Genomic DNA, 10,337 nt, shown 5'->3' with positions numbered 1-10,337 from the left:
ATTCAATACGCTGTGCAGTAACTACTGAAAAGGGCAGCTGTGAGTGCTGAAATACCCAGAGACGTGTATTAATGACGCTGCATTTGCTCATCTAAACCGTTATTTCACTTTACCTGAATGAAAGCAGTTAGACCGCCTGTTAAAACATGAAGTATTTTTTTTATTTAAAATATTTTTACAGTGATTAAGTTCAGTAAGTATGTAAGTACAGTAGACAGAGCCACGTACAGTCCTTAGATTATGTCGGGCTAACACGTTTGAGTCATGTTAGAACTTGAAAGGATGTAGATTTTCTCCTGAAATCAAATTTGAATGTTTTTAATACAGCATAATTTGACTGAGAATATATTTCTTACATCATAGCATAACAATAGTTCTTTGGCTTTAATGTCTCTGTGAGGCCTGTGCCATGTTCCTTGAAATGGATGCTGTGATTTGAGATAAGGATTTGTTTATGCTCATCTCCAGTCTATCCAACCAGACATGATGACAGCCTTTGGTACAGGAGCTGGAACTGGGTATGTCCATTATTGCGTAAGTGGGTGAAAGGTGACCTTTTGGGAACCTTCAAGGATTCCTTAGATTATGTCGGGCTAACATGTTTGAGTCATTCTACCAGACTGGTGACAAATGGACATGATAATCTTCCAGTTTTCCTTGTCTAGAAATTACAGCTTTTCTGAGAAGTGCAACTGTATCTCATTTGTGATGGAGGTTAGTGTGAAAGTGGAATATTTCAGGCTAAATTGACCACTGCACTCCCCAAGGACAGTCCGTCTAATGTAACTTTTTCAACAGTAAATTGCATTATGTTTCTGTGAATACTGTCTTGTCTGTTTAATATTATGTGTAAAGGGTGGACTTTGTGCTTCACAGACCTGTCAAGGACGGAGAAAATAACAAGTTATTAAGATGGAATGAAAGCAAAACTTTAGAACTTGGCTACACTGAAAGCTTAAATGACATCACTTCCTGTTCATCTGATTACTGAGTGCGACAGTACATCATTTTGATGGTGGACAATGAAAAGTTTTAGGTTGTAATTTACATGATACAATATAACGTTCAATCGTTTATTTAGATATATGGTCATTCAGAGCCGAAGGATTTAAGTCTTAAGTAGATAAGATAAGGTAAGATAAGATAAAATAATCCTTTATTAGTCCCACTTAAGGTTTACAGTTTGTACTTGTAACTATATAGACAATATATATAACACTAAAGGTAAAAAATAAGATAAGAAAATCAAACTCTGTCCTTCACAAAAATTACCAACATAAACAATTATAATCAAAAGAGCAAAAAATATTTACACTGTAATGGATATTTTATCCGAATTGCACATGAGGTACTGATTTATGTTACACATGGGATGGTGAGGCGTTAATGATATAAACATTATAAACAGAAAAGCAAAAAATCATTACAGAGATATTTTACAAGTGTTCCACATGGAGTATTGATTATATTGCACACAGGAAATGGTGATGAATTCACAGTTTGTGTTCAGTAGGTGTGTGAGGTCTCATGGGGGGTGGAGGAGTTTCTACTGGGAGCAGAGCTGGTTGTACAGTCTAACAGCAGCAGGAAGGAAGGACCTGTGATAGCTCCTTCACACACTTGTGGTGAAGCGGCCGGTCACTGAAGGAGCTGCCCTGTGCTGCCAGCGTCTCATGCATGGGGTGGGAGCTGTCCTCCAGCATGGATGCTGGTCTGGCTAACATCCTCCTGTCTCCCACCGCCTGCACTGGTTCTAGGGGGATTCCCAGGACAGAGCTGGCCCTCTTAATGAGTCTGTCAAGCCTCTTCCTGTCTGCAGTTGAGATGCTGCTGCCCCAGCAGACCACTCCATAAAAGATGGCTGATGCCACCACAGCGTCGAAAAGTCCAAGTAACTTAAAGTTACTTAAAAGTCTGAAATGGGTTCTGAACTCCGACTTCGAATCCATTTGGTAGAATATTTAAACGTAATTTTTCGCTTGTAATAAATGCTCATGTATATTAATGATGAACTTTGAATTATTATTTTTTTACGCTTGAAAAACACCTATTAGCAGATTTTCTGCTTATACACAGCATCTAACACTGTGGACTGTTTTCATGAACTTGAAAGGATGTAGATTATCTCTTGAAATCAAATTTGAATCTTTGTAATACAGCATATTTTGGCTGAGAATATATTTCTTACATCTTAGAATAACGTTTTTTTGGCTTTAATGTCTCTGTGAGGCCTGTGCCATGTTCCTTGAGATGGATGCTGTGATGTGAGTTAAGGACTTATGCTCATCTCCAGTCTATCCTACCAGACATGCTGACGGCCTCTGGTACAGGAGCTGGAACTGGGTATGTCCATCATTGTATAACAGAACAAAAGGTGACCATTTGGGAACCTTTAAGGCCTTCAGCCTGACTGAGAGCAACTCTTGCTGACATCGTTAAGAGGGACACTACCTTTGTTGGCTGAGCCTATACAATCTGTATCACAACAGTTTTGATTTGTAACGATGAATCAGCACCTGTAAATACAGATTGTCTATTTTACATATAATTTGCATACAGCTATAACTGTTTTGACCAAGTCTATGTTAGAGGGGGAAGACACCTGCAGGTGCTCTCACCCCCGACCACCTTATGTGAGCGAGATAACATGCCAAGATTATTTTTCTCTATTTTATCCATTCTTTTCATTATGCTTCCTTTCTCATATTCATTTAATCCTGAAAAACCTCATTTTCTTATTCAATTTTATAATCTATTCTACTTTTTAAATTAAGCGTATTGTGGTTTTCTCTTCTCAGTTTTTGGAGTATATAGCATCACAGAAATTATGAATGGGTGTTTTTCATATATTTCTTGTTTAATCTTAGTTATGCTTCGGTAAATTTTTTGAGTTCTGCTCAAAATTAGCTAGAACTGTCACAACTGAAACAGTCACTACTGAAACATTTGGAGTTTTGGTAGCGTTATGACTGTTCTGATAGTGATGAAGTGGAAGTTTCCATCATTTGTTTTAATAAAATAAACACAATTAAGGTAGAGGGTCATTCTAAGTGTGGGCAATATGATAATGTGTTATTATTATTGTGATAAATTATGTCTAAAAAAACAGTTAAAAACACACTTCATTACTTTACCGTTTAACTGTTCTTCTTGACTTGTTACTGGAATATCACTTTTACTTTCTTGTTGTTTGTGTTTTTATTAGATTTTTATTTATATTTTGTATAAGTTTTTTTTTATTTTATTATAGCTTTTTTATGTGGCACTACAGGTTCTATTTTGTCTCGTCCAACTTATTAAATTTCAGAAAAAAACGAATTATCATTATGCATACCGTATCATGAAAAAGTATTGTGATATTTTTTGCCATATCGCCCAACCCTGGGCCACTTAAAGCAAAAGCATTTTATTCTAAAGTCACTTGATATAAATACAGAAGATACAAATACGGAGAGGCCATGAGCTGTTGCTATAATTTTCTGGATTGTAATCTTGAGATAACAAAATAAATAACTTGTTATCTCAAGATAACAACTTTGTTTTCTTGAGATAACAAGATAATTAACTCGTTCTCTCAAAATAACAATCCAGAAAATTATAACTGCATCATAGCATCTCTGGACTTCCGTATATAAATGCTCAAGTATGTTAATGATGAACTTTGAATAACTCATTATCTCAAGATAACAACTTTTTATCATGAGATCACAAGATAATTAACTTATCTTAAATTAACAACTTTTGTTATCTGGAGGTAACAAGAAAAGTAACTCATTATCTTAAGATAACAACTTTTGTTATCTCGAGATAACAAGGTAAGTAAGTCGTTATCTCAAAATAACAATCCAGAAAATGATAACTACCATATGGCCTCTCCGGACTACGGGGCCCTGATGATGACATCCTGTATAAATAAAAATAATGCGTGGCCACGACTTAGTAAGGCGTGGGAATGAGATGATTAAGTCGTGGCCATGACTTAGTAAGGCGTGGGAACGAGATCACAGCTTACTAAGTCGTGGCCATGCATTAGGATCTCGTTCCCATGCTTTACTAAATCGTGGCCACGACTTAATCATCTCATTCCTACGCCTAACTAAGTCGTGGCCACGCATTATTTTATTTATTTTGTTATCTCTTTTGTTATCTCTTTTGTAAGTCGTGGCCACGCATTATACCGGACTTCGATATATTAATGCTCAAGTATGTTAATGATGAACTTTGAATTAAAACATTTTCGCGTGAAAAACACTGATTGCCAGATGTCTTGCTCCTCAAACGTGGTGTGCAACACTGTGGACCGTTTTCACGGACTGAGTCCTGGACTCCCGTCCACTGTACACAGTGTCCACATCCTGCACTCGCAGCAGCAGCGGCTCGGTGACATTGAGCGAGGACAACTTACAGCAGGCAGAACTCAGAGACGGGGCTGAGAGGGACTTCAGCGAGGAAACGGAGGGGGAAAAACAGCGGCATAAGCGACAAAACCTGCCCAAACGTGAGTGTAAATGGTGACCGCGGTGGCTAACAGTGCACTGTGCTGCTTGGCCTCATATACACGAAGCACTGCAGCTAGTGGTGGCGGCGGTGGGTGAGGGGGTTGGGGGGGGCGGGGGGGGGTGATGCGCAGTGCACATGTGCTCTCAGTCTTTTAGCTAACAGCACAACACAATGCTGCTAACTCTGTTCCCCTGCTAGGCTAAGCTACTTATGGAGCCCTTATTTTTAAAGGCTTCCAACAATTTAGTGATACACGACTGACTCGTCCTGTTCCCTCCTCACATCGTCCCTCTTGTAGTTTTATATTTAGATGAAAACAGCCCTTAAAAAAGGTTGCCAAATATGTCAAATATCCTTGTTTTGTTTGTTAAAAGCAAAAAGGTTGCACCTAAAAGCTAGCAAGGTGAGGGTTATACCACCACAATGAAGTGCAGGGTCAGCGAGCCTCTCATTCCCCAGCTCCTTGTTCGAATTTTCCCGTTCCACCTTAAATGGTGCAGCAGTTACATTCTGGCGCCTGAGGCATTTAAGGTGGAACGGGAAAATTCGAACAAGGAGCTGACTCCAGCTCCATAGCAGGTCAGTCGAACGGAGAAAGCAGAGCATTATTTTTTATATATATATATCTTTTACCTTCGCGAGGTTTCTGCCCATTCAGCTCCGGCGCGCGCTCACTGCAGCTCCATTAGCCGGACACTGACTGACCATCAGCCTGAGAGCCCGCGCGGAACATCTGCTCGGTCACCTTTCGGTTCTGTCTTTGGTGCAGTCATGTCTCAGTCTCCCCTCGTCCTCCTCTGCTCTTCACCCTGCTCTCCTCCTCCTCCTCCTCCTCTTTCTCCTCCTCGGCTCTCCCCGCGTCTCCGCTCTCTGACGTCACGGCTCCGCCCCTCGCGCGCTCAAGACCTGCAGCATCAGCACCAGCTCGAGGATCGTCTCTCTTTGTCACTGTGCAAGGAAATATAAATAAACGAATATCTGAATCTGCATATATGAATATATATAATATAAAAAGTGAATACAGTGGAGGATCAAACGTGCAATATCCATGCAACAGCAGCAGTTTAGGAACCAGACGTCCTCTGTGTTCTTCTAACTGTATTTCTACACCCAAAATATTAATAACTCTCTCAAAAAGTGACTTTTTAATGCATTCGTGTTTGTATGTGTTTATTGTAAAGCTAATATAGAGTTTTTACTGGCAAAAACACACTTATTTACGGTGCCCCGCTGGCGACATCCCATATAAACACAAATAATGTGTGGCCACGACTTAGTAAGATGTGGGGTTGAGTTAATTAAGTCATGGCTATGCTTTAGTAAGGCATGGGAACGAGATAATTAATCCTTGATCACAGCATCATAAGGCATGATCTCGTTCCCATGCCTCACTAAGTCGTGGCCACAGCTTAATTACCTCGTTCCCATGCCTTACTAACTTGTGGCCACAAATTAGGATCTCGTTCCCACACCTTACTAAGTCATGGCCATCACTTAATTATCACATTCCCAAGCCTTGCTAAGTTGTGGCCACAACTTAATTATCTCGTTCCCCTGACTTACATAGTCGTGGCCAAAACTTAATTATCTTGTTCCCAAGCCTCACTAAGTTGTGGCCACGACTTAATTATCTTGTTCTCTTGAGTTACTAAGTCGTGGCTATAACTTCTCATTCCCGTGACTTACTAATTCGTGGCCACAGCTTAATTACCTAGTAACTTAGTCTTACTAAGTTATGGCCACGCATTAGGATCTAATTCTCACGTTACTAAGTCATGGCCATGAATTAATTATCTTGTTCCCAAGCCTTAGTAAGTTATGGCCACGAATTAATTATCTTGTTCCCATGATCTTACTAAGTTGTGGCCACAACTTAATTGTCATGTTCTCAAGTCTTACTAAGTCGTGGTGACGACTTAATTATCTTGTTCCCAAGGCTTACTAAGTCGTGGCCATGCATTAGAATCTTGTTCTCACACCTTATTAAGTTGTGGCCATGACGCAGTTATCTTGTTTTCCATGACTTACTAAGTCGTGGCCATGACTTATTTATCAAAAAACTCCAACAGCACTGCTGTGTCTGATCCACTCGTACCAGCACAACACACACAAACACACCACCACCACGTCAGTGTTACTGCAGTGCTGAGAATGATCCACCACCCAAATAGTACCTGCTCTGTGAGGGTCCATGGGGGTCCTGACCACTGAAGAACAGGGTAAAAGGGGGCTAACAAAGTATGCAGAGAAACAGATGGACTACAGTCTGTAACTGTAGAACTACAAAGTGCACCTTTATGGTGAAATAGACAGTGAGTGAATACGAGGATGTGGCCAGTGCGTGTATGTGTACATATAATTGATAAATGAAAATTGTGTAACGTAAAATAGTTCAGAATATTGAATACATATATAGATAACTAGAGGACAGGGTGGCTCCAGATAGACAGTTATAAACAAGCAGATATAACTGAACTGCTGCTCCGGCTATTTCTGTTACTGAACTGAAACAGAGGGTATTGTTTTGTCTTCAGCTGTTCCTGAAGGCTTTTATTTCTGTGTAATGATACAGTTTGTATTCATTTCATCACTTATATACAGAAGACACATCCTCTACTGAGAACTCACACTGTTAGAAATAAAGGTTCTGTGCAGGTCCTTTTTTCGTCCATCAAGGTACAAACAGTGTAAATGTTCTCTCAAAGGTACAACAGTGGTTTTAAGGTCCAGTTGTGAACCTTAAATATGTTTTTCCAGGTGAAAAGTTCGTATTTGTACCTTTTCATAACTGAATGTTTAAAAACAGAACAGTAAAATAAAAGCCTGGAGACGAGACGGGGGTGTGTGGAGTCAGTACAGCTTAGAAACATATCATTTCAGTGGATTATGGTACAGTTATGTTCCCTGACTAAAGATACTGAGATGGAGCCTTGAGGGTACCACCCCAGTGTCAAGAGGGGTCCTGCCCCAGTGACAGTTTAGGACCTTTATTTCTGAGAACTCACTTCTGCACGTTTTAAGGCGCAATTACTGTTTATTTGCTGAATTTAACATTTTGGGGGGAAAAAAACAGAAATGTGGGCTGTGCAAAAGTTATGGCACATTTAATATTTATTAATTAATATTTTTTTAAGTTTGTTCTGTCTATAACAGCTCAAAAATAGAACAATTTGGAGAGAATGTTAGAAATATTTTCACAATTTCACACGAAATATGACACTAACAAAGAAGAAAAATAAAGAAAATGTAAATCTACACACTAAAAAATGATGGTTCTTCAGGGCCTCTTTAGTAAAGCAAATGGTTCTATATAGAACCATGAGCACTCAAAGAGCCCTCTGTGTGATTAAAGAGTTCTTTGTATTGTGATATGGTTCTTCAGATTGATGGAGAAAGTGCTATAGATGGTTCTACATAGCACCAAGGGGGTTCTTCTATTGTAACAAACTTGACATCACAACAATAGAAGAACCCTGTTTGGTGCTATATAGAACTCTTTTCAAGAAGGTTCTCCATCAACCTAAAGAACCTTTTCATGAGGCCCAGAACCCTTTAAAGTGTTGTTTGAGTGCTCATGGTTCTATATAGAATCACTTCGCTTACTAAAGGACCCTTAACAACCATCATTGTAAGTGTGTAGAATCCACACTCTTATAGATCATCTCCATTTACAAGACCATAAAAGGAGAAAATAAAAGGAAAAAGGTAAAAAAAAATTAAAGAAAAAATGAAGAAAAGTACAAAATGATCTCAACATATCAGGATAGGAGAGAGTGAGAGAGAGAAAGAGGAAGCACCTTCAGATACACTGATAAAAATATGCTTACAGTTTCCAGTTTATTGTTACAGTAAAGCTGGAACAGATTTAAAGATTGTCATTAACCCAAAGATGTATTATTCAGTAAGTATGAATGTGTTATGTAGTTATGAGAGTGAGGACCCTTAGAGTTGAAGGGGTTAACTCTTGGTGACTGAGCACAATATCACTGTGAAATGTCAATATGAGTGCGTGAAGAGCTCTCTGCTACCGTCACGCCCTCCGAGGCGAATGATCTCAGAAAGTATCAGATGATCCTGAACAGCCATTAAGAGTGGTTTGATGTGAATTGTTTATATGAAATGTGCTGCAGAAAAGCTTACCGAGTTTGAATTGTTCTCAGTGGCAGTGATGAGAACCAGATATCTGAGGAGGTTAATGGCTCTAAAAGCCAGAAAGGTATTACATGTCGTGGTTATGAATATGTTGGCTGATGTCTGAGACGTTGTTTTAATCAGTTTTGAAATAAAGTTTTTGGGCTCAAACGCATATTTAACCCTTGTGTGGTGTTGATGTGTTTGTTACTCAGTGGTCTGCTGGACCCACATTATTGTTTTCTAATCAATACAGCCATAACAATTTATGTAAAAACACCAGATGTTTATATATATATATATATACTATATTTCCAAAAGTATTCGTTCGTCTGCCTTCACACGCAAATGAACTTGAGTGGCATCCCATTCTTAATCCATAGGGTTTAATATGATGTCGGCCCACCCTTTGCAGCTATAACAGCTTCAACTCTTCTGGGAAGGCTTTCCACAAGGGTTAGGAGTGTATTTATGGGAATTTTTGACCATTCTTCCAGAAGCGCATTTGTGAGGTCAGACACTGATGTTGGACGAGAAGGCCTGGCTCACAGTCTCTGCTCTAATTCATCCCAGAGGTGTTCTTTTGGGTTGAGGTCAGTCAAGTTCTTCCACACCAAACTCGCTCATCCATGTCTTTATGGACCTTGCTTTGTGGACTGGTGTGCAGTCATGTTGGAACAGGAAGGGGCCGTCCCCAAACTGTCCCCACAAAGTTGGGAGCATGAAATTGTCCAAAATCTCTTGGTCTGCTGAAGCATTAAGAGTTCCTTTCACTGGAACTAAGGGGCCGAGCCCAACTCCTGAAAAACAACCCCACACCATGATCCCCCCTCCACCAAACTTTACACTTGGCACAATGTAGTCAGACAAGTACCGTTCTCCTGGCAACCGCCAAACCCAGACTCGTCTATCGGATTGGCAGACGGAGAAGCGTGATTGGTCACTCCAGAGAACACGTCTCCACTGCTCTAGAGTCCAGTGGCGGCGCTTTACACCACTGCATTTGACGCTTTGCATTGCGCTTGGTAATGTAAGGCTTGGGTGCAGCTGCTCGGCCATGGATACCCATTCCATGAAGCTCTCTATGCTGTTCTTGAGCTAATCTGAAGGCCATATGACGTTTGGAGGTCTGTAGCAATTGACTCTGCAGAAAGTTGGCGACCTCTGCACACTATGCGCCTCGTCATCCGCTGACCCCGCGCTGTCATTTTACGTGGCCGACCACTTCGTGGTTGAGTTGCTGTCGTTCCCAATCGCTTCCACTCTGTTATAACACCACTGACAGTTGACTGAGGAATATTTAGTAGCGAGGAAATTTCACAACTGGACTTGTTGCACAGGTGGCATCCTATCACGGTACCACGCTGGAATTCACTGACCTCCTGAGAGTGACCCATTCTTTCACTAATGTCTGTAGAAGCAGTCTGCAGGCCTAGGTGCTTGGTTTTATACACCTGTGGCCATGGAAGTGATTGGAACACCTGAATTCAATGATTTGGATGAGTGAGTGAATACCTTTGGCAATATATATATATATATATATATATATATATATATATATTCAGATATGAATATATATATGATGGTGGTTTTGGATAGTAAATAAAATGGCTATAATAGCACTGTAGACATTGTAACTTCAGGTTCCATCTGAATGTAAATCTGAGTCAGTAAGTGTCTGTGTTAAACAGGTGGAGAGATGGTTT

Source organism: Colossoma macropomum, unplaced genomic scaffold, assembly GCF_904425465.1.
Source record: "Colossoma macropomum unplaced genomic scaffold, Colossoma_macropomum, whole genome shotgun sequence".
Classification (NCBI taxonomy): domain Eukaryota; kingdom Metazoa; phylum Chordata; class Actinopteri; order Characiformes; family Serrasalmidae; genus Colossoma; species Colossoma macropomum.
Note: the sequence above shows the minus strand (reverse complement) of the source record.